We start from the raw sequence: 24,469 nt of genomic DNA on the forward strand, positions 1-24,469 counted from the left end.
CCCAAACTCCCCCCATGGCTACCCCCAGGTTTGTGGGCAAGCAAGGTGAAAAGCCACTAATATCTCCCCTTATTGGGGGAGCACTCAGGCACACTTCAAGGACCAGCCCTTAGAATCTTTCTGGATTTCTTTATATTGTATGGTTTCAGAGTAACAGCCGTGTTAGTCTGTATCCGCAAAAAGAAGAACAGGAGTACTTGTGGCACCTTAGAGACTAACAAATTTATTAGAGCATAAGCTTTCGTGGACTACAGCCCACTTCTTCGGATGCATCCGAAGAAGTGGGCTGTAGTCCACGAAAGCTTATGCTCTAATAAATTTGTTAGTCTCTAAGGTGCCACAAGTACTCCTGTTCTTCTTTTTATATTGTATGTCTCTCTGCAAATGGAAAAACTAAAATATTACTAGGGTGGGGGTTAGGTGAAACTTCACTGAAGCTGGTTAGCATAACAGCTGCCCATCGTTCAAGGTAAATGTAAGATGCAGTTAAGCTCCTTTTGGAGTAAGATAGCTGATAGAACAAGAATAGGAGCTAAATAATAGGAGCCAACACCCTAACCACAGGTCATATGCAAGGCCAGTCAACAACTGAACTATGTGGGTGGAGGGTTTTCACTAGGTTTTGTTTGATGGAGCTGTATGAGATGCAGTCAGAAATACCTCAGAAGCAGACAGAAGGTAGCAGAAAGCCAAGGACAGCCAGTGAAGCACTTGTAGTGTGTCCCTGAGAGAAAGCTAAGAAGCATTGCTTTTGGGCTTAGAATATTGAGCAAATAAAATGTCTCCTGCTTTGATTCCTACTGTGTTCAGTGAGACATTTCTTTGTGTGCATGCTTTATAAATAAACTGGATTGCATCAAAGAAATACCTGACTGATCATCAATTTTTCCTCCTAACAAAAACAACTCCAAGTAGGGGATAACCACTCAGTTCAAAAGGGGTAATACTATGATGACTGCATTAATGTCCTGTAAAGTGTATTTGATCTTGTTAATGAAAGTGCCATGCTGATAGATGAAGTATTCTTAAAATTTCCTGTTGGGATCCTTTCTTGATATTATAGGCTTATCGTAAACGCTAAGCATATCTTCAAGATGATGCTTCTCCAATCTTGACAACTGTGATCAGCCAGGGTTATTTAAAACAGTATCATGTATTTAAAACCATTTAATAAAGAAACATATCTATATCTAAAATCTATATCCAACTAATACTTCATAGAAATACCTAAACTAAGTGGGAGCCCAGAAGCCAGAGAAGGATGAAAGGCTGTAACAGCTGAGACAGCTTTTGTGAAGGCTCCACAACTGGACCAATCCAAAATAGCTATAAGTAGAGATAAACCTGAGCTGCAAAATTTAAATCTGAAATGAGAATCTTCACTCACCCCACCTGCAGTTCAGCAATGTTCAGATCTAGGTTTTTGGGTCAACCAGAATGGGGTTGGGCAACTCTGTCTCACCCCTATTTAGACCAGTGCCTTAGTGACCCAATCTGACCCAAGACATATATTCTGCCATTTCAGATGTACATATTTAAAATCATACCTTATGAAGCTTTTATAATGGTTTGTAGAGTGAGAGTCCATTTTCCTGGCTATTACCTCAGGACTGCAAGCTGAAATTTATCAGTTGACTTTATCCTCGACATCAGAAACTACTGTACATACACGAATACCAAATCCTTCTGTAGTGAGTCGGTGTGGCTCCCCTCCTGCCCAGAAGAGGGAGCCCACGTGCCGGCACCAGAGTGGGTGGGACCACCACCGCCTGTCCCCGCCCCCCGGAAGTCAAGGGGCGGGACAGGAAGTATAAAGGCCGGCCGCCAGAGCTCAGTTGGCGGCCAGCCACCACAGGGAGCAGACGTGCGGCCGGGAGCTCCCGGCCAGGAGACCGTCGAAGACCCTAGCTGGCCTGAGCTACCCCGGGCCCGCTACGAGGAGGAGCCGCCGGAGCCCGTTCACGCCCGCCACTGGGAGAACCCCTGGGAACCGAACCCCGCTAACCCTGAGGGTGAGACTGGACCCGAACCCCTCAGCCCCTGCTGCTATCCAGAGGAGCCGCCTGAGGACCATTGGCCGGACTTCCCGGCAGAGCTACCAGACTTGCCGCCGAGCCCGGGCAGAGAGGAGCCCATGCAGGTGGACTGGCCCGATCCCGGCGCAACGACCGAGGTAGGCTGTGAGGGGGATCACGGAAGTAGCCCGGGGGTAGCCGACCCCGGTCCGGCTGCAACTGAGTGTGAGCCTATGTCAGTGTGTTGCGGCCTGGATACCCCACTGACCAGCAGCGGCAGCAACCGCTGTTAGGGCCCCGGGCTGGAACGCAGTGGAGTGGGTGGGCCTGCGTTCCCCCCTGCCACCCTCCGTACGGGTGGCAGGCTTCCCCCTCACCCAACGCTCGGCTACAGAAGCCTGGGCCTTGAACTATTTGCCTGCTCAGCCCCTGCAACAAGGGCCTGAGCTTAACTGTGTTTGCCCCGCCCTGATCCAGGGCCTGGGCTTTGAACTGCTTGCTCGCTCAGCCCCTGCAACAAGGGCCTGAGCTTAACTGTGTTTGCCCCGCCCTGATCCAGGGCCTGGGCTCTGAACTATTTGCTCGCTCAGCCCCTGCAACAAGGGCCTGAGCTAACTGTGTTTGCCCCGCCCTGATCCAGGGCCTGGGCTCTGAACTATTTGCTCGCTCAGCCCCTGCAACAAGGGCCTGAGCTAACTGTGTTTGCCCCGCCCTGATCCAGGGCCTGGGCTCTGAACTATTTGCTCGCTCAGCCCCTGCAACAAGGGCCTGAGCTTAACTGTGTTTGCCCCGCCCTGATCCAGGGCCTGGGCTCTGAACTATTTGCTCGCTCAGCCCCTGCAACAAGGGCCTGAGCTAACTGTGTTTGCCCCGCCCTGATCCAGGGCCTGGGCTCTGAACTATTTGCTCGCTCAGCCCCTGCAACAAGGGCCTGAGCTAACTGTGTTTGCCCCGCCCTGATCCAGGGCCTGGGCTCTGAACTATTTGCTCGCTCAGCCCCTGCAACAAGGGCCTGAGCTTAACTGTGTTTGCCCCGCCCTGATCCAGGGCCTGGCCTCTGAACTATTCGCTCGCTCAGCCCCTGCAACAAGGGCCTGAGCCTAACTGTGTTTGCCCCGCCCTGATCCAGGGCCTGGGCTTTGAACTGTTTGCCCGCTCAGCCCAGCAAGCAAGGGTCTGAGCTAACTGTGTTTGCCCCGCCCTGATCCAGGGCCTGGGCTCCTGAGCTTTAACTGTGGTTGCTCCGACTCTGCACCAAAGAGCCGGAGTTTCAGGACTAACTGACTGCTTATTCCCAGAGTAGTGAGTCGGTGTGGCTCCCCTCCTGCCCGGAAGGGTCGAGCCCCGGCTAGGACCTACTACATTTGGCGCCCAACGTGGGGCACGAGCCCCTGCCCCTGTGAGAAGGGGCTAGAGGGGGAGTGGCCGTTGCCCCCCCCCCCCATTCTAAGGAATGGATATGGAGCGGCTGTTTCAGCTGCTCGCGGAGAGCCAGGAGCGGCAGCAGACGGCCCAGCTGCAGCAGCAACAGCAACAGCAGGCCGCTCAGCTCGCACAGCAACAGCAGCGAGATGCCGCCCAACTCCAGTTGCAGCAGGAACAGCACACAGCCCAGCTCGAGCAACAGCAACAGCTGGTGCGGCAGTTGGGAGTCCAGCTGCAGCAGCTGCTGGTCACGCTCCCTCGCCCCGCACCGGGGCCGGCAGGGGAGGCTGCGGAGATGCCGCGGTTAGCTGCCCCCCTTCGCTTGACTAAGATGAGCCCAGACGACGACCCGGAGGCATTCCTGGTCACGTTCGAGCGGGTAGCCCTCGTCGCCGGGTGGCCCAGGGACCAGTGGGCTACCCTCTTAGCCCCCTACCTGACGGGGGCGGCCCAGGTGGCCTATCGGGGATTGGCGGCTGAGGAAGCACGGGACTACGACCTGGTGAAGGCCGCGATATTGGACGCCCTCGACGTCAGTCCCGAGACTTTCCGACAAAGGTTTCGGGGCCAGACTTACCCCACCGGGGCCCGACCGCGGGTAGTGGCCCAAACCTTAAAAGAGGCTTGCCGACGGTGGCTACAGCCCGGCACCCGGACGGCGGAGGAGGTAACCGAGCAGGTGGTGTTGGAACAGTTCGTGCACACCCTACCCTCCCGAGGGCGCGCCTGGGTGCTTCGCCACCGGCCGACGACACTGGCCCAGGCAGTGTCACTAATGGAGGACTTCCTGGCCGCCGAAGATGCAGTAGGGCCCACCTTCCGACGCCCCGGGCCCGAACCAGCCCGCGGCGAAAAGAAAGGGGAACCCCTGAGCGGACCACGACCCCCCGCACCGAGGCCCGACCCCCGCCGCGAGACCCGGATCCGGCACGCGGACCCGGCTCCTCGGACCGGACCAGTGGCCCCGGGCCAGGGGCCCCCAAGGGCTCGACGAAGCCCCCCCCGGAGCCCAAGCCGGGAAGGCCCCCGGAGCAGACGACCTGAACTTGGACCCTGCTTCAGTTGTGGGAAGATGGGACACCTCCGCCGAGACTGTCCGGAGATGGATTGCAGCTATGGGCAAGTGTGGGCGGGCCACACTCGAGCCAGGCCAGCCATGAACCCCAAGCTGACCGTCCCGGCAGCCGTCGGAGGACGGACTACGCGGGCCTTGATCGATTCGGGTTGTGGCCAGACGTTGGTCCGTAAGGACCTGGTACCGCCGGGTGATAACCGCCTCGGATGGATTCATCTACAATGCATCCATGGGGATGTCCGACCATACCCCAGCGCCCGGGTCCCCCTAACCATCGCGGGGATCACCCGACACCTGGTGGTTGGGGTAGCTCCCCATCTTGCATACCCTGTGATCCTCGGTCGGGACTGGCCGGCCTTTGAGGAAGTCCTACGGTCCACGCCGGCCCTGGAGGCTGATCGGTTGGGGTCCTCCTCCTCCGAGACCCCCGAGCAGGGTCCAGCGACCGAGATAGACAACACGGACGCAGCGGGACCGCCGCCGGAGCCGGCCCCTCAGCCCCGCTTCGATACCGATTTCTGTCGGGACCAGCGAGAGGATCCCACCCTTAGCCGCTTCTACGAGCAGCTCGCGGCAGTAGACGGGAAGGTTGTGGACCCCCAGCGGGCCACCCTGTGGCCCCATTTTGAGCTACGCCGGGACCGGCTCTACCGCCTGGACCGTGACCCCCGCACCCAGGAACCACAAACCCAACTGTTAGTGCCCCTGTGTCACCGGCGGGCGGTAATGAAGTTGGCCCACGATGTGCCAGCCGCCGGGCACCTGGGGCGAGAGAAGACCCTCGCTCGAATCCTGGCGCGCTTCTTTTGGCCAGGAATCTCTCAGGAGGTGAAAGAATATTGCGCCTCCTGCCCAGAGTGTCAGAGGGTCGCCCCGCCCGGGATCCCCAAGGCACCCCTGGTCCCCATGCCAGTGATGGAGACGCCCTTTGAACGGGTCGCCATGGACCTCGTGGGCCCCCTCCCGAAAAGTGCCGCGGGGTTTCAATACATCCTGGTCTTGGTGGACTATGCCTCTCGGTTCCCCGAAGCCATCCCCCTGCGAAGTATTACCGCCCGGTCTATCGCGGGGGAATTGCTGAAAATCTTCGCCCGAGTAGGACTGCCTAGAGAGATACTGACCGACCAAGGAACGAACTTCACGTCCCAATTGTTGCGACAGGTCTGTGCCCTCTTAGGCATCAAACAACTCCGGACGTCCGTGTACCACCCGCAGACGGACGGGTTGGTGGAGCGGTTTAACCGCACTTTGAAAAGCATGTTGCGGAAATTCCCCGCAGAGGACCTCCGCCACTGGGACCAATTCCTTCCACCCTTGCTGCTAGCCATCCGAGAAGTCCCGCAGACCTCAACAAAATTTTCCCCTTTCGAGCTGCTGTACGGACGCAGACCGCGGGGCCTCTTAGACCTGATGAGAGAGACCTGGGAACAGTCAGCGTCCCCAGCCCAGGGCCTCCTGAAATATGTCATCCAGTTACAGGAGTACCTTGCCCAGGCCGGAGCCCTGGCCCGCGAAAATTTAAAGACGGCGCAGGAACGGCAGAAACGGACCTACGATCAGGGAGCCCAAGTCCGGGAGTTCCAACCAGGAGACCGTGTCCTACTCCTCCTCCCGTCTAGTGAGTCAAAATTGTTAGCCCGGTGGCAGGGACCTTACGAAGTCGTGCGTAAGGTCGGTCCCGTCACCTACGAGGTGCGGCAACCGGACAAGCGGAAGGAAACCCAGCGGTATCACGTCAACCTGCTGAAACGGTGGCAGGACCGGGAGGGCCTCTTAATCAACCCATGCCCGCCCGAGCCGGAATTGGGACCCCAGGTACCCTCGACGGATGACCCCCCGGCACCCCAATTAGGACAATCGCTCACGGAAGAGCAATGTAAACAGACTAACTGCCTGCTGCAAACCTTCAAGCGAACCTTCACGGCCGTACCGGGCCACACGTCCCTGGTCAAACACTCCATCCAGACCGAGCCGGGAAAGGTGGTTCGAGAGACGACCCGGCCCCTGCCCTATCGGATGCGGGGTGCGGTCGAGGAGGAAGTAAGAGCCATGCTGGCTCTGGGCGTCATCGAACCGTCCCAGAGCGAGTGGCGTAGTCCGGTGGTCCTGGTGCCCAAGCCGGACGGTACCCGCCGCTTCTGCATCGACTTTCGGAGGGTAAACGCCATCTCGCGCTTCGATGCCTACCCGATGCCCCGTGTAGACGAGTTACTGGGCCGCCTGGGGGAGGCCCAGTATATCACCACCTTAGATCTTAGCAAAGGCTACTGGCAGATCCCCCTCGAGGAGACCTCAAAAGAGAAGACCGCCTTTGCCACTCCAACGGGGCTGTACCAATTCACACGGATGCCATTCGGTCTCCATGGAGCCCCAGCCACCTTCCAGCGGCTGATGGACCAACTTCTGCAGCCCCATCAGGACTATGCGGCGGCGTACATAGACGACGTGGTCATCTATAGCCGCAGCTGGGAGGATCATCTGCCCCGGGTTGCGGCGGTCCTAAGGTCCCTACGACAGGCGGGCCTGACCGCCAACCCCAAAAAGTGCCGGATTGCCTGGCAAGAGACCAACTATCTCGGCTATACCGTCGGGGGCGGGCAGGTCAAGCCCCTCGTCGGGAAAGTCCAGGCCCTCCTGGACTGTCCCACCCCATCAACCAAACGGCACGTTCGGCAGTTCCTGGGCCTCGTTGGGTATTACAGACGGTTCATCCCCCAGTTCGCGACCATCGCAGCACCCTTAACGGGGCTTCTGACGAAGGACAGCCCCCGGCAGGTACGATGGTCCCCCGAATGTGAAGCGGCCTTCCGGACACTGCAGAAGTGCCTCTGCCAGGAGCCGGTTCTCTATAGCCCAGACTTTAAACGCCCATTCATCCTGCAGACCGACGCCTCCGGCGTAGGATTAGGGGCAGTCCTGTCCCAAGAAGTGGAGGGAAAGGACCACCCCGTAGTATATCTCAGCCGGAAGCTGTTCCCCCGGGAGAGGAATTACGCCGTGGTGGAAAAAGAGGCCCTCGCGGTGAAGTGGGCCTGCGATGCCCTGCGCTTCTACCTCCTCGGGGCCCCGTTCACCCTCGTCACAGACCACGCCCCCCTCCGGTGGCTAATGCGGATGAAAGATAATAATGCCCGCATTATGCGGTGGTACCTCGCCTTACAACCCTACGCATTTACGGTCCAGCATCGAGCAGGTAAGGACCATACGAATGCGGACTTCCTATCCCGCATGGGGGAGATGGCAGGACCTGGCCCCGACAGGCGGGAGCCAGTCTTAAGGGGGGGGGGTGTGTAGTGAGTCGGTGTGGCTCCCCTCCTGCCCAGAAGAGGGAGCCCACGTGCCGGCACCAGAGTGGGTGGGACCACCACCGCCTGTCCCCGCCCCCCGGAAGTCAAGGGGCGGGACAGGAAGTATAAAGGCCGGCCGCCAGAGCTCAGTTGGCGGCCAGCCACCACAGGGAGCAGACGTGCGGCCGGGAGCTCCCGGCCAGGAGACCGTCGAAGACCCTAGCTGGCCTGAGCTACCCCGGGCCCGCTACGAGGAGGAGCCGCCGGAGCCCGTTCACGCCCGCCACTGGGAGAACCCCTGGGAACCGAACCCCGCTAACCCTGAGGGTGAGACTGGACCCGAACCCCTCAGCCCCTGCTGCTATCCAGAGGAGCCGCCTGAGGACCATTGGCCGGACTTCCCGGCAGAGCTACCAGACTTGCCGCCGAGCCCGGGCAGAGAGGAGCCCATGCAGGTGGACTGGCCCGATCCCGGCGCAACGACCGAGGTAGGCTGTGAGGGGGATCACGGAAGTAGCCCGGGGGTAGCCGACCCCGGTCCGGCTGCAACTGAGTGTGAGCCTATGTCAGTGTGTTGCGGCCTGGATACCCCACTGACCAGCAGCGGCAGCAACCGCTGTTAGGGCCCCGGGCTGGAACGCAGTGGAGTGGGTGGGCCTGCGTTCCCCCCTGCCACCCTCCGTACGGGTGGCAGGCTTCCCCCTCACCCAACGCTCGGCTACAGAAGCCTGGGCCTTGAACTATTTGCCTGCTCAGCCCCTGCAACAAGGGCCTGAGCTTAACTGTGTTTGCCCCGCCCTGATCCAGGGCCTGGGCTTTGAACTGCTTGCTCGCTCAGCCCCTGCAACAAGGGCCTGAGCTTAACTGTGTTTGCCCCGCCCTGATCCAGGGCCTGGGCTCTGAACTATTTGCTCGCTCAGCCCCTGCAACAAGGGCCTGAGCTAACTGTGTTTGCCCCGCCCTGATCCAGGGCCTGGGCTCTGAACTATTTGCTCGCTCAGCCCCTGCAACAAGGGCCTGAGCTTAACTGTGTTTGCCCCGCCCTGATCCAGGGCCTGGGCTCTGAACTATTTGCTCGCTCAGCCCCTGCAACAAGGGCCTGAGCTAACTGTGTTTGCCCCGCCCTGATCCAGGGCCTGGGCTCTGAACTATTTGCTCGCTCAGCCCCTGCAACAAGGGCCTGAGCTTAACTGTGTTTGCCCCGCCCTGATCCAGGGCCTGGCCTCTGAACTATTCGCTCGCTCAGCCCCTGCAAACAAGGGCCTGAGCTTAACTGTGTTTGCCCCGCCCTGATCCAGGGCCTGGGCTTTGAACTGTTTGCTCGCTCAGCCCCTGCAACAAGGGCCTGAGCCTAACTGTGTTTGTCCCGCCCTGATCCAGGGCCTGGGCTTTGAACTGTTTGCTCGCTCAGCCCCTGCAACAAGGGCCTGAGCCTAACTGTGTTTGCCCCGCCCTGATCCAGGGCCTGGGCTTTGAACTATTTACCCGCTCAGCCCCTGCCATAAGGACCTGAGCCTAACTGTGTTTGCCCCGCCCTGATCCAGGGCCTGGGCTCTGAACTATTTGCCCGCTCAGCCCAGCAAGCAAGGGTCTGAGCTAACTGTGTTTGCCCCGCCCTGATCCAGGGCCTGGGCTCCTGAGCTTTAACTGTGGTTGCTCCGACTCTGCACCAAAGAGCCGGAGTTTCAGGACTAACTGACTGCTTATTCCCAGAGTAGTGAGTCGGTGTGGCTCCCCTCCTGCCCGGAAGGGTCGAGCCCCGGCTAGGACCTACTACACCTTCCCATGTTTTGCAACCCTCCATCACTGAAAGCTATCTTGATTGGAAGATTATTACCGATACAGATTACTCTGAGTTATTCCAGATAGTTTATTCCCATTTAAACAGGAAAGAGTAAGGACTGTAACACACAAAATAAACAAAATAGTAAGACCACATGCAAAATAATTATATACAATCCATTTATATGGATTTCACTTTTCTAGATTCTTATAGGATCAGAACAATGTTTATTAGACCTGTATCTCTTTAGGACCCAATCCTGTAATGCTAGGGTCTAACCACTTGGATTGCAGGATCAGAACCATAGGTTGGAAACTCCTGAGAGCACAGACTGTAGCCATTGACACCAGTGTAGATGAGAAGATGTTTTTACACTTTCCACACACTGTTTCTTTTTAAAAGAGAAAAATAAATGCAAAACATGGGGCTAAATTCAGCAGTGATGTGAAATGGTGTAAATTACACACCAGTGTTACTGGGTCAAGACACAGGAGTGTGCGGTTGTAAGTGCAAAGCTGTTTGATTTTGGTATTTAGTGGGAGTGCAAAATGAGTGCAACTTACATTCCTTGAACCAAAGCAAGAAAAGCAGCCAATGGGAGGGTCATTTGGAAAGTTACACAAGGTTTGCACATCCACTGAATGCCAGATTACTGCAAATTAATCTACTTTGACATTTACATCAATTTTCTGAACCGCTTACTTCCAAAAGGTCAGATCTTCAGCTGATGCCAATAGAATTACACTGATGTACAACAGCTGAGCATCTGACCCAGACGGTAACATATAGCATTGTTTAGTCACCACTGAATTTGACCAAGAGATTTTTGGTCCTCTGTCTTTATTCATGTACTGGACAGTGTCAAGCACACAATCAGTGATTTTAAAATAAAAGTAATAATAGTTAATTCATAATACTGGAGCTACTGATGGAGGGGGTAAAGTGCTATGTATGGGCTAAAATTCCCTAAAATATGACGAATACCCTCTATTATCTGAGGATCTATTGGTTCCTAAAGTATTACCTTATTTGGCCTGTCATCCCTTTCAAAACATTTTAAACATGCAGAGACCCCAGCACAGATATCAGGGATTTCACTACGACAGCAAGAAGCTAGGGATAAGACTTAAAGTCCCCTCCCCCCCAGCACACTTTTTTATGGCAAGAGAGATGCTGTGCCCGCAAAATCATTTCTCTAACCTTCTCAAAAGCCTCAGGCTGTCTCTAAACAGGGTGGTATAAATGATGGCCAGAAGTTAGTGATGTTGCGGGGAAAGGAGGGACAGAAAAAAAATACTTTGCAGACCCACCTGAAAACCCCAAGGCAATCTCTGGGGAGGAAGTTGGTAAAGGGATGAGTATTATGTTGGAGAAGTGAAGCATAAGGGAGACCTCAAAAGGTTTGGAAATGCTTGTAATAAGCACCCACATTTTTAAGTATATTTGCCCATCACTAGTCAAAGGTCTTATTCTTGTATCACATGTATTTCCCCTGAGTAAAATGGTCTTTACTTCTGGAAAATGCATCTCATTTTAAATTGCTGCCAACACTAATCAAAACCACCTACACAACAATACTGAGCTTTTTATTCCCCTCCCCCCCCCCCCGGTCTTAGATTTTCTTTCATGATTACTGAAAATTGCATACAAGCAATTTTAACAGATAAGGATAAAAGAATTTAAACTAACAAATCCTGTATCCTATGTATCTGTATTTCTGTACTCCAGTACAATTCCTCAGAGAAGCCTGATAATACATCAGTGGATAAGACATTCCCTTATAGTCATGCAGACACTTTGCAATGACATTAGAAACCTCCCTTCCATTAATAATCTTGAGTCAGGCTTTATCAATTTACTATATGGAAGTTGGTGATCAGCAGTGAATTACACTGATGTTGCAAAATTCCCAGTGGAGGGAAAGCCACACAAAGGTTTTCTGGGGCAAATAGTGTGTTAAAATACAGAACCAGATTGGGTAATCTTTACTCAGACTAAGTAGTGCCTTCCTTCTGAGGCAGTCGCATTGAACTTTGTGGGATTGGTTGTGGAGTAAGGTGCTACTCAGAATGAGTGAGGGGATCAGAATTTGGCCCACATTTCACAAATGGAACCATGGAATATGCAGATGAAGGCAAAAATACATTTTCTAGATTTGAAGTTATTGATTGTTTAGAACCAGGGAAAATATTATTTTAGAAGGGGAGATTTCCCCCTACTTTGTCCCCCAGAAATAGATCACCGGTGACCAGTGGCTTTGCAGCCACCTGGCATCGGCAATTCAACTTATTTTTTTCTGAAGAGTTGGAATTCTTTCTAAATTCTCATGTTCTTGGAAGTGCCTGCATAACACTCTGCAGTCTTCCTTCTCCAAAAAAGTGCTTGTTCTTGTTATATTTCTAGATGTGATGGAATGTACTGCAGGGACAGGTTTGGATACACTTCCTATCTGTGAAGTTACTAATAAGTTGCTACCTTAATTAATGAACCGTTTACTATGTTTTCAGTTTAAAAGTAGATTGTACTAAAATATTTTTAAATACAGTTTAACAGTGAAAATACTATATAAGGCCAAATCTAGGTGTAAACTAGCAATGTCCCATATTTGTAAAGTTACTATATTTAAATTGTGATTGGATAATTTAGAAGATGAACAATTGAACATAGAGCCTTTCCCCAATAGGGCAATACTTTTAACCTAGCCCAGGTTGATAGTGACCAAATGCCATTGCCATTTGCTAGCTCCTTAATTGTGTATCTGAAATGAGTTGGAGGTCTCCATAGTTCACGTCTAAGTTGGCAGGTGCCCACATTATAATTGAAGTAACTGGCAGCTGTAGTAGAGAGACCAAGGACTTGGAAACTGAATGACCCTTTCATTCTGAGTGGTGATCCCCTCCCAGTGAGGGTTGTGGTATAGTGGCAGGATTCCGTGAGGTGGTTTCACCACCACTACCCATGCTGTACCTATTTTGTGGATAGAGTTTAACCGCAAGAATTTCCGAGGCTTCCAGTTGGGCACCTTTCATGAGCAGTAGATGCACTTTTTAAAAAAGATGTTACCATTATAAGGATTTATGATCTAAACACAGTGTTGCATTTATTTTTTCAGGTCAAGAGCTACATTGATGAGAAAATGTAAAATATATAGATAGATGAATATTCCTAAAGAATGATCTATTTGACTTTTTTGTTTGTTTTTGCACAGATTGTCAGGCAACAATTCATTGAAGGCCAGTTTCTGACAGCCTTACTTACATTGAATTCTAGAGCTAGTCAGGAATTTTTAAACAAAATGTACCAATTTTGATTAATTTTTTTTGTTGGGAAGTTTTCTTAGGTCCAGGATGGGGTGACACACTCTCTCATTTATGTTTTATTGCAAAAAATTTTTTGAAAGGTCTTGGAATTAAACCAGAAGTTGCAACAAGTAACTTCAGTGAGAGTAAAAGGCTGATCAGTGAGAGTAAAGTGAACAGATTCTGCCGCTCATTAATTCCTGCAAATAACTCTTGGCAGGTAGATTGGTCATGCAGAATTCATTCCAAGTACCTGATATTTGAAAAATGATTTGTGCTGGTAGTTTTTATTAGATACATAAGTCACATGGCTTGTTCTATTCATTGACCAAATGAGCATAACTGTTAGAATCAGGTTTACAATGACTTCGTTTACAAATTCAGTATTCACGTTTTATGAACATTATCCAATACTCAATTTTGCTATGAGTGTTACTAGCAATATATTCAGTCAGTTGTATATGCATGGAAATCAAACAAACACAACATTTAAATTAATTTAGGGCCAGATGCCATGCTTACTCACATTGAATATTACCTTATTTCTACTCTGCAGGAAAGCAGAAATTCTCAGGACCTTAGGACCAATTTAGCCCTGATTCATTCTGAATGCAGTCTCATTTCCTTCAATAGGATTGCATGGGATATAAGTTAGCAAATAATTTGACTTGTGGTCTCTTGAACTGGACACAATGGGTCTGAGTTTATTCCAATTTACACTGGTTTTACACTGGTGTAACTCCATCAGTTGCAGGGGGTTACTACTGATTTATACCAAGAAAATAAAGTACTTTGGTGATTTTGTTCCAGCTGTTTTGAAAATGCTCCAGGATAACTTATCTAAACCAATTTCCTCCCCACCAGTTTATTTCCTCTAGCCTAAAAAGAATGATTGCAGAAATTGTACTTTATTTTTCATTGAATTGTTCTTTCAGCGGTGTCTGCAATTAAGAACCAGCTCGCTAAACAAACTGTAATTATTGCAAATTGTAGTAAGCACTAGTAATTGATATGCTTCAGTAAAGCAGGCTAGTTTTTAGATGGCCTTTAAGAACAACAGCATAAAATGAAACTGTAACTTTAGATGATGTTTGTATTAGGAAGAAAGTAAAATCTAGAGCACACTTATTCCCATTAAACAAAAAGGGCACTAGTAATAAAGTTAATTGTGAAAATGTACAAATATGCTGTTGTACAAACTGCACTCAGTGCCCTCCCTACAAAAATGGCATAGCCCGGACACATCCATGAATTGGTGTTATCTCTGAAAAATGCATTTTTTCTTTATGTAGATGTTTAGGCATTTCTTTGTAATGCTTACCTGGATGCAAAGAAGCTTAAAATCACAGCATTATTTTGAAACCAAAGTCTATTTTAAGTTATTTGTAGATGTTTTTAAAATGTATTACTCATAGTTTTCCTTTCTCTCTGAGGCCTGCGAAGTTGGACTTAAAGGACGGGACATGGCCTTACACAGGAGGTAGAAAAATTAGTACCAACAACATTTTTTTACAATTCTTTAAAACATTTCTAAAATAATTTCTGTAAAATACATGGCATATATAAAATACATGAAAGTGAGGTGTAAAATAAAGGCTTTATGGGTATATGTTTGGGATGACCTGTGTAACTAAGGCCTGGTCTACACTGGGGTTGGGAGGGGCAAGCTAAGTCGGTCTAAGTTACGCAACTTCAGCTACAAATATAGTGTAGCTGAAGTTGACATACTTAGAGCTACTTACTGTGGTGTCTTCACTGCGGTATGTCGACTGCTGACGCCTTCCCGTCGACTCCGCCTACACTTCGCACTCCGGTGGAGTACCAGAGTTGACGGGAGAGCTGGATCAATCATTCCAGAGGTAAGTGTAGACATGCCCTCAGTCATCTATTGACAACCAGGAGTATCGCAGGCTTCCCTAGATGATATCAATAATACCAATATATCACAATGTATTTCCTTATTCATTGTGTATGTATCTATCTACCTATAATTATAACACACACACTCACACACACACAACTACATTAAAACAATTAAGTTTGCAAAGTCAAGCTCTTAAAAGTTAAGAAATGCCAGAATTAATTTGACCCCCATGTGCATATGTATTATGTTGCAGTCTTTAATTATATGATCACATACTATTTTTCCCCACCGTGGCTAATTTCTGTTTAACACCTTTTTAAAATACTTTTAAAAAAATCTAAGTGGTAGAATTATGGCAACAACTACAAAGGGTAATAAACCCACACTTTTTATTCAGCAGTCATTTTAAATTTTCCCCAAGTGGTCATTGTAGCAACCTGCATGGAACTAGGAGGGAGGAGCATAGGTTTCAGGAAGGAAGAGTTTGAAGGAGGTTCCAAGAAGTCAGTCTGCTTGCACATCGTTGGAATGCCAGTGGCAGTTATAGCATTAACACGTCTCTTAATAAACAGCTAATTTAATTTTAGAGACATGGAGTCCTCATGTTATTATCTAATATATGATACGTTGGACAGTCAGAGCTTCAGGAACCTGCCCTAGAGATCATATTAAGTCTTTTTTGTAACTGCACTGTGGATGTTTTTTAGAGAAACGTCCACCAAGCTGTTTTTTAGGGATATTAAAACAGCCCTAAAAAATCAGGCCCTTAAGACTATAATCTCTGAATTTAGTAAATGCACAACGAATAACACCAAAAAAGGGCAATATGTTTGATATGTTTTGAATAATGAAGTCATGAAGTAATTCCAGATGGTAAATGACTGTCAGACAAGTCTCTCAGCTTACCAGCATCTGAGACTCTGCTTAATAGCAACACCCAACTTTAGGAGCTCAACAACCCTACATCATCATGCACCACATTGGAAAAAAACAATCATTTGGCAAGGACATTTTGGTTCTTTACCTCAAACTATGTTTTGATCTCATTTGCAGTGTTTCGGTTTAATTACAAGTATTTGTTTTATGACAAAGTCTAAACATGGGGTGACTCTTCTCTTTTATCGCTTCCTTTGTTACAACAACTTTGGCTTTATATTCCATCCTGCTATGATCACAGGCAACACATTTTTGAAGTGAGTGGAATGGTGTAGTATTCTTTATGTACAACGGATTATGTGGCATCCATTCCAGAACATTTTCTATTCCCGTGCCCTTTGAATGGTGGAGAGGAGAATAACAAGGGGATGAGGTGGGAGAGCCTCCTGCACTCACAGATAGATACATAAAACCTAAGTCCAAGTCTGACTTCAATATAGCTTCACATGGACATGTACAGTTACTGGGTCAAATCACTTTTGCTCTTCTCCAGCAGAATGCCCGGGAGAGAACAGATTTCCACTCCAACAGCAGCTGACTGGCACCCTGACAGTAGAGGCTCCTGAGGAGATGCACTTAACCAGTGAATCTCCCCTGGTTGCCATAGCCACCATGTTCCCCAGGCAGAATCACACTCTTTTGAGGTTGTGCCAGCTGCAGGTTCCACAGTAAAGGAGATGTTGTAGCCACATTTTTTCTATGTACTTTCTATCAATATGGACCCCTTGCCTTGGTCTATGCCTGGACCCTCCATGAATTTTGGCCACTGCATGTTACTCCACAACATGCCATGCAAGAGGCACAATTTAGCAGTATTGCAAGTCTACCTGCAAGAGAAACAAATTTGGGGGGGGGTTAAGAAATAATGTATAAGTAAAGAGAAAATTTAGAAAAACAATGTACAGAATTATTTCTACCACCTGGGGTTGTGTGTACCCAGACAGAAACTTCATCCTGCTCCAGGCTTAAAAAAACTCTGAGTTCATTGCAAATTCAAATATAATGTCAAAGGTATGAAGGATTTAGTAGGAAATACACCTTTCCAATGTGTGTATAATCCTTGTTTTTTTTTTTTAAATTATTGATTAGAAATGCTTACTGGGTCATGAGAGTTCCAAGTATGCGTCATTAGACAAAAAAACTTGAGCTAGAAAATGTCAGTGCTGATTTATCTTGAATACTTTCATGTCACTCCAAATGCTTTTGTGAGCTTCATTTCATTCCATGTTATTTAATTGAAGATGCTTTTACAAAATAGTTTAGCAAACCCAAAGATTTGTTGATAGTAGGGTATGATGTGTATTCTAGTAGGTTGCAGAAATGCCATATATTCGTGCTATTAGCAAACTATCCAAAGTAGTAGAACATGGCTATTGCTCCATTACCTCCCTTCTCAAACAGATTTATGAGGAGCTGAGGTAGTGCTGTTGTATAAAGAAAAGTTTGAATGATGATAGCTCTGACTTTCAGTATAATACATGTACATTCCCATTGTTGAAATGTTGGGAGCCAGTGTTCCATTGAAAGGAGACCTGAACTTGTTAGCTCTTCGGAGCTGAGTCACAGAAAAAAAGCGGCAAAGCTGTAAGTATGTTTTCTGAAATATTCATCATGATTCTTGAAAAGACTTGAAGAAATTGCTTTGAAATTGCAAGTAAAAGGATATCCCTCAGTAGCCTCGGGTAGAATTATGGAGGAGCTTTATATTATACTACACTTGGGATGGTAAGTAAATTCAGATGAATTAGTTCCCTCTACATTGGTCATGCTTAAGCACTTTCCAATATTGCCTTTGATAACTCAGGATGATAAATTTATCTAGTAGTTAAGACTCTGGATTTAAGGGAGGTGGATTCAGGTCTTGGCTCCACCTCAGACTTCCTCATTGACCTTGGGTCACAATCTCTCTCTGTCTCAGTTCCCCCTCTGTAGGCAGTTTCACTGAGGAATGCAGTGAATATTGTGCAATGAGCACCTTATCAACACTGAAAATAGAACACATAAATGGGTGCATAGTAAAAATAGGCCTAGTGGCAAATAGATTCAGCTCAGAGGAGTATTATCTGTGCAGTGATAAGAAATTGTACCTTCACCATGAGATCCCTCACTTGTGGACTCCTACAAGGATCAGTTCTCTTTCGGGTCCTTTTTACAACGACTAGGTGAACTGGTTAGTTAACATGGATACTCATTCCAGCACTGGGGGTGGGGAAGTGATAGCTCAGTGGTTTGAGCATTGGCCTGCTAAACCCAGGGTTGTGAGTTCAATCCTTGAGGGGGCCATTTAGGGAACTGGGGTAAAAATCTGTCTGGGGATTGGCCCTGCTTTGAGCAGGGGGTTGGACTAGATGACCTTCTGAGGTCCCTTCCAACCCTGATATTCTATGACTATGGAGATGACACAGTTCTCCCTATCCTTCATCACATACCACTACCATCAAAATGGCCCAGTGCATGGATAAATGCAACTGACTGAAACTGAATCCAAGCAAGACAGAATCCAAGCTGGTGGACAGAGGAAAACATTTTGAATAGTTTTCAGTCACAGTGCAGTGATTTTGGTTGAAGATACACTTACCATTGGTCAGGTCAGTGCATAGTTTAGTACTGTTCTTGGATTCCTTACTGACCACAAGCTGTCACATAACATCCTCCATTAGTAATTCTATTATCATCTCTGGTTAGCTAAGAGACTCCATCCCATCCTGGTGCGTGATGATCTGGTCTCAATTATCTACATCTTTGTCACTTCTCCAACAATGCAATATACCTGGGCATGAAGCCATCTCAACTAGTACAGAACACTGCAGCACATCTCCTCAGCAACACAGGTTACTACAAGCAAATTAGACCTTTCTACATTAGCTTCACATAGAATTTTGAATCAAGTTCAAGGTCTCAGCCTTTATCTTTAAAGCATTCCATGGTCTGAACGCAGAAATTCTGAAAGATCATGTAAAGCTCAGTGACAAAGACCATGGTCAACAATTAAACTCCTCTGATGCAATGGAACTCTCCAGTAAAGGTAACACTTGTCTGCGAGAGATTGAACTTTCCCGTGGGCCAGTCTGAGATTGTGGAATTAACTCCCCCAGGAACTAAGGACCATCACAAAGCTCACCACTTTCTGCTCCAAGTGAAAGGTGTATTTCGTTGACCTTGCTTTCTCTCACATAAATACATAGCAACACATATATTTAATAACCAAAAAAATACACTCTACTAACACTAGAAAGTCCACTGCACATGCTTCTCCCCTTAGGGAGAAGATGAGAAAACAAAGAGCACCGAACAGATGTGTAGTCAGTTTTCTTAATGCATTACTGGAAGGTGCTCAGATACTATATACAATAAAATCTATACAATAGAATCTATTAAACCCATGGAGATTTTGGAAGCCATTCCAAAAGTACCTTCCCTTTAATCTTTCCCCCAAACAATATTGTTACCAGGATGAAATCCCAGCAACATAAAATGCTGACTAGTTGGCACGATGAGGGTAGATGCAGGGCATTTTCAGTAGGGCGTTCTAAATTCTGAATTCATTCCCTTACTGGTCCAACAGAGGCCCAGAAGTCTGTGATCTTCAGAGCATGCTGCTAACTGAGGGCCTCCTAAGAAAGGAGAATAAATGTGATCAAATAAGCACTTATTCTTGGAGGAACTGGTGGTGACTCCTAATAGTGAAGGTTGCCTAATACTTTCCATTAAAAGCGTCTATTTTTGGTTGCTTATAACTATTTTCATGTATATTTAAAAGTTTCACCAAAAATGGTAGAGCCATTTCTGAGAATGAAGTTAGGGGAAAAAAGAGAGTTTTGCCAATGTTAATTCCACCTCTGCCCCACCAGTTCTTTCACTGAAGAGCTTAGCACCTACTGTGTTTGGAGGGGAAACTTGAAATTAGGCAGGGTGGTCCTGGTGTTACAGAGGTGCCTTTTGCTGTCCCTGTGAAAATCAACCCAGATTTATCTGAATCATAATCCTCTGCAAATCACCATTTCCATATTCCCAGTAGAGGTTGTTAGAAGTCTGCTGCTAAAATCTCTGAACATTCCATCTGTACTAAGCATGCTCCAGCCCTGAAGAGCTATTCTATTCTACATTTTGTTCTATTCAGCTCTATTCTATTCTACAGGCCAATTGTGCTGAATATGTTCCAATACCCCAGTGAGCCTCCATATGATTGGCCCAGGCTAGATTTCCAGTCAGTAGGTGGGCATGAATTTCATAGATGAAGCAATCCTTTTGATATTGAGCAAAGTGCCAACAGAAGTCCATAGGTGAAATCCTGGCCCAATAGAAGTAAAAGGCAAAATCCCCACTGATTTCAGTGGGGCCAGGATTTCACTCCATATATTCTATTCTCGGCTCTTCCACTTACTGGCGTTAATAGTTCTGTGCACCTTACAATACAACCTTACAATAAGAAGCTACCCTTGAGAGGTAGCACTAGCCACTTTTCTAATAAAGCTATATGGAGAAGTGACCCCAGTCATGTTGTAAGAGCTGTAATTATGTCTCTCATTATACAAGATGCACTTACTTTAAGAGCAATACCCGTGGCTCTTATACCATGTGAGAACAATGGCAACCCACATTTTCTCTCCATGGAATTTCCCTTCTAGAAGATTGGAAACTGCATCACCATGGCCATTTTCACTCACCTCATATTTATATGCATACCTTTTTCTGTGCAAAAGGATGTCTGCTCTAATGTAGTCCCACTATATACATAGATAAGCACCATCATTCCCTCCACCCCTGAGGAATGCAGAGAGTGGAGACAGTTCTGCTCCTCCATACATCCAACTTGGATGTGGGAGTCATCATTGAGAAAGTCTGGGACACAGAAACAATACATCTGGAACCATTTCAGTGTTTAAAATCTGACAAGGGGATGGGGAGGGTTGAATGATGGATGACATTTCCTCCACACAGAGGAAGGAAATGGAGGACTTCCAAAGGCAGGCTGGTCATCTCCTTCTCTTCTTTCCTTGGAAGAATTCTCATCCATCATTTAAACCCCCATTTCCCTCTTTGCTGAAGTCCTCTGATATACCAGCTTCACCCAGAAACAAAGCTGCTCAGACACCTCCTGGAAATTATCATTGGTGCCAACCAATTGGTTACCCCTATGTAATCTATTACTTCTTTTCTGAGATGATCAGCTATGATGCCAATAAGTCCTACATTCTAGTCTCCCCAAGGAACAAGACAGAAAACAAAAACTAATTTCACAAACAAATCCAGAAAAAATATTGTTTAAAAGTATTTATGTAAATGAGAGATTCCTGAAACTGTCTCGCACCTGGCATTTTCAGTACAGTACTAGTTTTCCTATTCAGGTCTGACAGTACTTCTGTCCCCTTCACCTAGAATCCAGCTACTGGCTCTAGTCCTAGACCTGTACTGATCAAAGTATGTCAATCATAGCAAATTGTCTTAATGGCTTCGTGAGGTGCACAGATGTCAGTTAGGGACTAGGATAAAACCCAACTTAGTTTTACCCATGGTTTACTTTAGGCTCCCTTTGAGTAGAAGTTCCATGGCTACCTAAGTTCTTAAAGTTTTATAAAATAATGCAAAAACCTTGAAAAAACTTTAATTATACTATTTATTTAAAAAGGAATTATATTTGAACTAATATATTTATTTGAAGTGCTGTTGTAGCTGTGTTCATAGAATTATAGAAGATTAGGGTTGGAAGAGACCTCAAGAGGTCATCTAGTCCAACCCCCTGCTCAAAGCAGGACCAACACCAACTAAATCATCCCAGCCAGGGCTTTGTCAAGCTGGGCCTTAAAAACATTTAAGGATGGAGATTCCACCACCTCCCTAGGTATCCCATTCCAGTGCTTCACTTCCCTTTTAGTGAAATAGTGTTTCATAATATCCAACCTAGACCTTCACCACTGCAACTTGAGACCATTGCTCCTTGTTCTGTCATCTGCCACCACTGAGAACAGCCGAGCTCCATCCTCTTTGGACCCCACCCCCTTCAGGTAGTTGAAGGCTGCTATCAAATCCCCCCTCACACTTCTTTTCTGCAGACTAAACAAACCCAGTTCCCTCAGCCTCTCCTCATAAGTCATGCAACCCAGCTCCCTGATAATTTTCATTGCCCTCTGCTGGACTCTCTCCAATTTGCCCACATCCTTTCTGTAGTGGGTGGGCCCAAAACTGGATGCAATACTCCAGATGTGGCCTCACCAGTGCCGAATAGAGGGGAATAATCACTTCCCTCGATCTGCCGGCAATGCTCCTACTAATGCAGCCCAATATGCCATTAGCCTTCTTGGCAACAAGGGCACACTGCTGACTCATATCCAGCTTCTCATCCACTGTAATCCCCAGGTCCTTTTCTGCAGAACTGCTGCGTATCCAGTCGGTCCCCAGCCTGTAGCGGTGATGGGATTCTTCCGTCCTAAGTACAGGACTCTGCACTTGTCCTTGTTGAACCTCATCAGATTTCTTTTGGCCCAATCCTCCAATTTTTCTAGGTCACTCTGGACCCTATCCCTACCCTCCAGTGATCTACCTCTCCTCCCAGCTTAATGTCATCCAGAAACTTGCTGAGGGTGCAATCTATCCCATCCTCCAGATCATTAATAAAGACATTGAACAAAACCGGCCCCAGGACTGATCCCTGGGGCACTCCATTTGATACCACTGCCAACTAGACATCGAGCCGTTGATAACTACCCGTTGAGCCCGACAATCTAGCCAGCTTTCTATCCACCTTATAATCCATTCATCCAATCCATACTTTTTTAACTTGCTGGCAAGAATATTGTGGGAGACTGTATCAAAAGCTTTTATAAGTCAAGATATATCACGTCCACTGCTTTCCCCATATCCACAGAGCGAGTTATCTCATCATAGAAGGCAATCAGGTTGATCAGGCATGACTTGCCCTTGGTGAATCCATGTTGACTGTTCCTGATCACCTTCCTCTTCTCCAAGTGCTTCAAAATGGTTTCCTTGAGGACCTGCTCCAGGATTTTCCCAGGGACTGAGGTGAGGATGACCGGTCTGTAGTTCCCCAGGTTCTCCTTCTTCCCTTTTTTTAAAGATGGGCACTATATTTGCCTTTTTCCAATCATCTGGGACCTCCCCCGATTGCCATGAGTTTTCAAAGATAATGGCCAATGGCTCTGCAATCACATCAGCCAATTCCCTTAGCACCCTTGGATGCATTAGACCTGGACCCATGGACTTGTGCATGTCCAGCTTTTCTAAATAGTCCTTAACCTGTTCTTTCACCACTGAGGGCTGCTCACCTCCTCCCCATACTATGTTGCCCAGGACAGCAGTGTGGGAGCTGACCTTGTCTGTGAAGACTGAGGCAAAAAAAGCATTGAGTACTTCAGCTTTTTCCACATCATCTGTCACTAGGTTGCCTCCCCCATTCATTAAGAGTCCCACACTTTCCCTGACCTTTTCCTTGTTGCTAACATACCTCTAGAAACCCTTCTTGTTACCCTTCACATCCCTCGCTAGCTGCAACTCCAGTTGTGGTTTGGCCTTCCTGATTACACCCCTGCATGCTTGAACAATATTTTTAGACTGCTCCCTAGTCATCTGACCAAGTTTCCACTTCTTGTAAGCTTCTTTTTTGTGTTTAAGCTCACCAAAGATTTCACTGTTATGTCAAGCTGATCACCTGCCATATTTGCTATTCTTTCTGAACATTGGTATGGTTTGTTCCTGTGCCCTCAATAAGGCTTCTTTAAAATACAGCCGGCTTTCCTGGACTCCTTTCCCCCTCATATTAGCCTCCCAGGGAATCCTGCCCATCAGTTCCCTAAGGGAGTCAAAGTCTGCTTTTCTGAAGTCCAGGGTCCATATTTTGCCACTCTCCTTTCTTCCTTTTGTGAGGATCCTGAACTCAACCATCTCATGGTCACTGCTGCCCAGATTGCCACCCACTTCTACTTCCCCTATCAATCTTCCCTGTTTGTAAGCAGCAGTAAGCAGTGTTGATCCCAGAATATGAGAGAGACAAGGTAGGTGAGGTAATATATTTTACTGGATCAACTTCTGTTGGTGAAAGGTGTGAACAGGAGCAGCCAACAGGAGAGTTTTGTAAGGGAGTTCTCCAGGTGAAGGAGGAGCGAGGATTCTTGGGGTGAGTTTGTCGTCAGTTTGTTTGTTTGTTTGCTTGTGTGCTTGCTGCTTGACTGTAGCATATAGTGTGGTCCATTTGAGGATCTATGCTGAGGATCTGTGCTGAGCCCACCGGCCTGCTAGGAGAAGCTGAGGGCTTCTTAATTAGGCTATTAGCCCTAAGACTTTTAGGATCAGTTAACTGTTAACCAGGGTGCAGAGCTACTCAGGGAGAACAGGCCAGCTCCTAAGAGACCATAGGAACTAGTGAACAGGAGCAGCAGACGGGGCAGTTTTGAGAAGAAGCATAAGAACCAGATACACCTAACATTCTCTAAATTTAGGCTAGTCAATATCTTCTCCCTCCCCGAAACAAACAAACAAACAAACAAACAAACAAACAAAAAGGATGCAGACAGAAGCCCAGCAGTAGAGTGGGGGCTATCCAGTTTATTGCATTGAATGCAGTACGTATGATTACCTGCCTTGTGGGCAGGTGGCATATGTGTGCATTTGGTGCAAGGAGCTCATGGACCTCAGAGACAGAGTATGGGCTCTGGAGACCAGAGTGGCTCAGTAGAGGAGCTAAGAGAGACAGAGAGGTATGTAGATGAGACTTTCTGGGACACAGTACAAGAGTCCCATCCCCAGTCTGACAGCCTCTGTGCTGTTGAGG

The 24,469-nt window shown here is 47.9% G+C and overlaps 1 long non-coding RNA gene across 1 annotated transcript in view; it reads right to left on the reverse strand.

Moving 5' to 3' along the window:
- The window catches only part of LOC128839653 (uncharacterized), a 75,368-nt gene that overhangs the window by 24,891 nt on the left and 26,008 nt on the right, over window positions 1–24,469 (reverse strand). The window contains exon 2 of the long non-coding RNA XR_008445493.1: window positions 14,627–14,800. This is a non-coding gene — a long non-coding RNA (uncharacterized LOC128839653). The remainder of the gene's footprint in view (window positions 1–14,626; window positions 14,801–24,469) is intronic.

Source organism: Malaclemys terrapin, chromosome 6 (assembly GCF_027887155.1).
Source record: "Malaclemys terrapin pileata isolate rMalTer1 chromosome 6, rMalTer1.hap1, whole genome shotgun sequence".
In the NCBI taxonomy this organism is placed as follows: Eukaryota; Metazoa; Chordata; order Testudines; family Emydidae; genus Malaclemys; species Malaclemys terrapin.